Genomic DNA, 6,065 nt, shown 5'->3' on the forward strand with positions numbered 1-6,065 from the left:
TCATAATCCACAATAAGCATATATTGGGTTCTGACTATAGATATTAAAGACCTAGAAGCCTAATTTATAAGTAGATATTCCCATTTTGCATATTTGGTGAGCATACATATAGTAATTTTATCTTTGACTTTTGACTACAGTTTCACCTTACCCAGAAATAGCCTAATACTTACTTTACCCCTTTCCCCATGCTTTTGTGGGTCCTCAAATCTTGCCAGAGTGCTGCTTGAACATCAGGTCTGCTTTTGATCACAAAAACCTACGAAGCAGATACAGGTTAAATTTTATAACCTTTTCCACTTCTCCTTCCCTTTTTTTTTTTTTTTTTTTTTACTTTTTTTGTTGTTTTTTTTGATATGGAGTCTCACTCTGTCACTCAGGCTGCAGTGCAGTGGCGCGATCTTGGCTCACTGCAACCTCCACCTCCTGGGTTCAAGCGATTCTCCTGCCTCAGCCTCCCAAGTAGCTGGGATTACAGGCATGCGTCACCACATCAGGCTAATTTTTGTATTCTTAGTTGACATGGGGTTTCACCATGTTGGCCAGGCTGGTCTCGAACTCTTGACCTTGTGATCCACCCGCCTCAGCCTCCCAAAGTGCTGAGATTATAGGCATGAGCCACTGCGCCTGGCCTCTCCACTGTTCTTAGGAAGTTTTTTTCTTCGTGGCCTACTTTGGAACAGAACAAGTGTTCCTAACTGCTGTCTCCTCTGTTTTGAGATGAGCACAATTCCTTTTGAGGAATTTTTAAAAAATTCGTTTAGACAGCTGATAAAAACAGGGAGTCATTGAGTGGATTTTTTACGACCTGGGAGGAAAATAACAGAAAGTGAGATTGGTGTTCAGAGTTAAAACACTCTAAGGTCCTTATGTTGTTTGACAGGAGGATAGTAACACAGATTAATAGACTTTGTTAAGTATGCATGTTAAAAATTTCAGGGCAGGGCTGGGCACAGTGGCTTATGCTTGTAATTCCAGTGACTCAAAAGGCCAAGGCAGGAGGATCCTTTGAGGCTAGGAGTTTGGAGATCAGCCTGGACGATACGGCAAGACCCCATTTCTTTTTTTTTTTTTTTTTTTTTTTTTTTTTTTTTGAGACGGAGTCTCGCTCTTGTTACCCAGGCTGGAGTGCAATGGCGCGATCTCGGCTCACCGCAACCTCCGCCTCCTGGGTTCAGGCAATTCTCCTGCCTCAGCCTCCTGAGTAGCTGGGATTACAGGCACGCGCCACCGTGCCCAGCTAATTTTTTTTGTATTAGTAGAGACGGGGTTTCACAATGTTGACCAGGATGGTCTCGATCTCTCGACCTCGTGATCCACCCGCCTCGGCCTCCCAAAGTGCTGGGATTACAGGCTTGAGCCACCGCGCCCGGCCGGCAAGACCCCATTTCTACAATTTTTTAAAAAATTAGTCATAGTGTCGTGAGCCTGTAGTCCTAGCTACTCAGAATGCTGAATAAGGCAGGAGGATCACTTGAGCCCAGGAGTTCAAGGATTAGTGAGCCATGACTGTGCCAGTGCACTCCAGCCTGGGCAACATAGCAGAAAATGAGCTGAGTTATGATCCTACAGCTTGCTGAATTTCACCATAGGTTTACAGGCTTGTGGATTTCTTGTGTGAGTTTAGGACACTTAATTGGCCAAGAGTGGGAAATTTATAGTTGTAGTACTAAGATTTGAGAGGGCTTCAAGTAACCTGATCCTGTAATCCTCAGCTCCTTCTTTCTCTGATGAAATTGTTTCTGATGTGAAGACACTCGGATGACCTCATTGAGGTAGCTAACTTGCAAGAGGGTGCCAGCTCTCTTTGTGCCCACACCTACCATTTCTCATTATGTATACCATGCTGTTGCATGCCTTCACACCTATGCATCTTCTATTCCTTGTCCTTGAAGTAGACTGTCTGCTCCTGGTGAAATCTTATTTTCTCTTTAAAATCTTGTTCTGGGATCAGCTCCTTTGGGATTTTCTCCTCATCTCCACAGAAGAATTAATTACTCCTTCCACTGTATGCCATATCCATGTATACACACCATTTTATTGCCTGGATGTCAAATAGTATTGTTTGCATTTATTTACTTTTAAAATAAAAATGTCACATGGAAGCGGGAATATGCTTTTTCCACGGTGCTCCAGAGGGAAAAGCCAGGCCCAAAGAATGTAAGTAACAAGGAAGTACATTTTAGCTTAACTTAAGGGAGAACATTTTTATTATTAGAGCTTCACAAATGGCACAAGCTGTTTAGAGGTGGTAAGCTTCTGCTTAATGACATTTTAAAAAATTGTGCATTCATTTGATAAGATTGCTTAGAAAGGATATGGTATGGCTTACAATACATACGTGATCAAGTCTTTGCCTGTTGCTCTGAACTCAGTTCCTTCCACTCCAGTCACACTGGCCTTCTTGCTCTTCTTGAAACAGGACAAACCCATGTCTCCACTGGAACTGATGCTACCTCTGCCTGGAATATTCTTCCTCCAGATTTTCTTGTGGATTTTCGTTCTTATCAGCAGATCTCTGCTTGAGTGTAAACTTCCAAAGAAAGGGCTCATTTGATCACTGTGTCTCTATCAGTCTGCTTCTCATTCCCCGTATTCTTGCCCTTTCCACTTATTTTGTGAATGTTCTGCACAAAATCTGTCAATATCTGAAATCATAAGTTTGTTTACTTATTACCTATCTTCTGTACTACAGTGTATGTTCCAAGGTGAAAGGGATCTTACCTTTTTTATTCATTCCTGTGTCCTTATAAACCGTACCTGAATGCAGAAATTTTTTATAATAACTCATTAATAACCAACTGATTAGTTGGTTGTTCTCAGCACTGAATCTTGATCAACTTGAATAGTAGATGGTTGAATATGGTGGCTCTAACGTCCTTTTCCCAATTTGGCTGAAAATGAATTCCTTCCCTCCATCAAGTCCCAGATGTTACTCCATTCCAACAGTCAACTTTATAAAACAGATAGTTGTTGCGTGATGGTACTTGCATGGGCACTGAAAATATTACCAATACCCAAATATCTCTCTACTGTGTGTGTGCTCGAAATTGTACCGTTAGAGAATTACTTCCTTGTATCATCAAAGAATTATAGTCTTAAAGTCATGTAATAAATTGTTGGACTGGAGGTCATAAATTGGTTTGTTAGATTTTATATTTAAATAAAAATATGCCTCTTAGAGGACATGTTCATATATTGTCTGGAAAAATTTTGGAAAGAGACAAATGTTGTGGGAGGGCAGGTAGGAAAGCACTGAGTCCTCAGTTCTGGAAACGGTGGCATGCTACTTCTCTATCAAGGCCAGTTCACAGAAAATTATAACATGATTTAGAGTAAGATATAAATGACTGATGATGTAAATCAGTGGTCTGTTACCCTATCTAGAAGCAGCTGAAATTTTAGATGAGAAATTAGTATTTACTATCTACTGTGGAGAACAGTATGGAGATTCCTTAAAAAACTAAAAATGGGCCGGGCGTGCTAGATCATGCCTGTAACCCCAGCACTTTGGGAGGCTGAAGCGGGAGGATCACTGAAGTCCAGGAGTTCAAGACCAGCCTGGGCAACATAGAGAGAACCCATCTCTAGAAAAAAGTTTTTTAAAAAATTAGCCAGGCACAGTAGTACCTGTAGTCCCAGCTACTGCAGAAGCTGAGGTGGGAGGATTGCCTGAGGCAAGGGAGTCAAGGCTGCAGAGAGCTATGATCATGCCTCTGCACTTCAGCCTGGGCAAGAGAGCTAGACCCTGTCTGCTAAAAATACCCAAAACCCCAAAACCTAAAAATAGAACTACCCTATGATCCAGCAGTCCTACTGCTGGGAATATGCTCCAAAGAAAGGAAATCAGTATATTGAAGATGTATCTGGACTCCTGTGTTTGCTGCAGCACTATTCACAATAGCCAAGATTTGGAAGCAATTTAAGTGTCCACTAACAGATGAATGGATAAAGAAAATGTGGTATATACCTGCAATGAAGGACTATTCGACCATAAAAAAGAATGAGATCCTGTCATTTACAAAAACATGGATGGAACTGGAGGACATCATATTAAGTGAAATGAGCCAGGAACAGAAAAACAAACTTTGCATGTTCTCTCTCATTTATGGGAGCTAAAAATTAAAACAATTGAAGTCATGGAGATAGAAAGTCGAATGATGGTTACCAGAAGCTGGGAAGGGTAGCAGAGGGGGCAGAAGAGGGGCAGAAATGGTTAATGGGTACAAAAATATAGTTAGACAAAAGGAATAAAATCTAGCATTTGATAGCACAGTCAAGTGACTACGGGCAACAATCACTTATTGTATACATAAAAATTACTAAATGAGTATAATTGGAATATTTGCAACACAAAAATATAATAAATGCCTAAGGTGATGGATACTGCATTCACGCTGATGTGGTTGTTACACATTATATGCCTATATCAAATATCACATAAACCCCATAAATATATACACATATTTTGTACCATAAAAATTAAAAATTAAATTTTTTTTAATAAAAAGAAATTTTAGTTAGAAAACAAGACCCAATCTTGGCCAAGGGAACCCCAGAAAAACCTTAAAAACTGAATTCCAGGCCTAGATGGGAAGGGAGGTCGGACACACCTCTATACCTTCTCCCTTTTAGAGTTTAGGTACAACTGACCAACATTAAGGTTAAACTAGATGTTGTCTTATCATAAGACTGACAGAACACTCTGTGGCAATAAGATACCATATTATAAACAAAACCTACGGCCACGCAAGGCAAGGATTAAGCCCTGCTCTACAAACCATAAAGTCTCGTGAAATGGTTTTTTATGTGCAATGGTAATGTGCCTTACTTTCCAACTTCGCTGGAAGAGCATCACGTGACAGATAGCAGCGCCCCCCTGCCTCCCCCCCCCCAGCTTATCTTAAGCATTCCTTTCTACTGACTTCAAGTCTTTAGACAAAACTTAACACTCTGAGTTTTTTTGTTGTTTTTTGTTTGTTTGTTTTTGAGACAAGGTCTTACTCTGTCACCCAGGCTGGAGTGCAATTGTACAGTCTTGGCTCATTGCAACCTCCGCCTCCCGGGTTCAAGCAATTCTCCTGCCTCAGCCTCCCTAGTAGCTGGGATTACAGGCACCCGCCACAGTGCCTGGCTAAGTTTTGTATTTTTAGTAGAGACAGGGTTTCACCATGTTGGCCAGGCTGGTCTTGAACTCCTGACCTCAGGTGATCCACTTGCTTCAGCCTCCCAAAAAGTGCTGGGATTACAGGCTTGAGCCACCGTGCTGCTGTTTTTGTTTGTTTATTTTTGAGATAGGGTCTCACTCATCCAGGCTGGAGTGCTGTGGCATGATCATGGCTCAATGCAGCTTCTGGGGCTCAAGAGATCCTCCCACCTCAGCCTCTCAAGTAGCCTGGTACTACAGGTGGGTGCTACCATACACAGCTAATTAAAATGGTTTGTAGAGATGAGGTCCCGCTGTGTTGCCCAAGCTGGTCTCAAATTCCTGGACTCAAGCAGTCCTCCCACCTAGGCCTCCCACGATGCTGGGATTACAGGCAGGAGCCACCTCGCCTGGCCAAAACTTAAATCTTTCAACCAATTGCTGATAAGAAAATCTTTGAAACCACCTATGATCTGTAAGCCTCTCCTTAAAGACATCTCATTTCTTTAGGCTGAACCAATGTATATCTTCCATATATTGACTTATTTTACCTGCAGTTCCCAAATCCCTAAAATGTAGAAAACAAACAGCAACACCATCCCTTTGGATGCACTTTCTCAGGACCTCTTGAGACTGTTCCCCCGGCCATGGTCACTCATATTTGTTCAGAATAAACTTTAAAACCTTTTACAGAGTTTGTTTTTTTCCTTTAACAAAACCATTTCATTTTGAGGCAGTTGAAGACTAAAATCGTTAGGTAAGCGATTTGCCCAAGGATGCACACAATAGTGTTGCAAAAGGAAATTTAGCACTAAGTCGGCTGTGTTGTTTCCACCATACCGGTGTCTACATAGCAGCTAGACCATGGAAAGTCTTGGCATATCTACCAGGATGCAATTTTTTATAGGAGTTGGTCATA

Source organism: Aotus nancymaae, unplaced genomic scaffold (genome assembly GCF_030222135.1).
Source record: "Aotus nancymaae isolate 86718 unplaced genomic scaffold, 86718_ANA_hifiasm-v0.15.2.pri h1tg000108l, whole genome shotgun sequence".
In the NCBI taxonomy this organism is placed as follows: Eukaryota; Metazoa; Chordata; class Mammalia; order Primates; family Aotidae; genus Aotus; species Aotus nancymaae.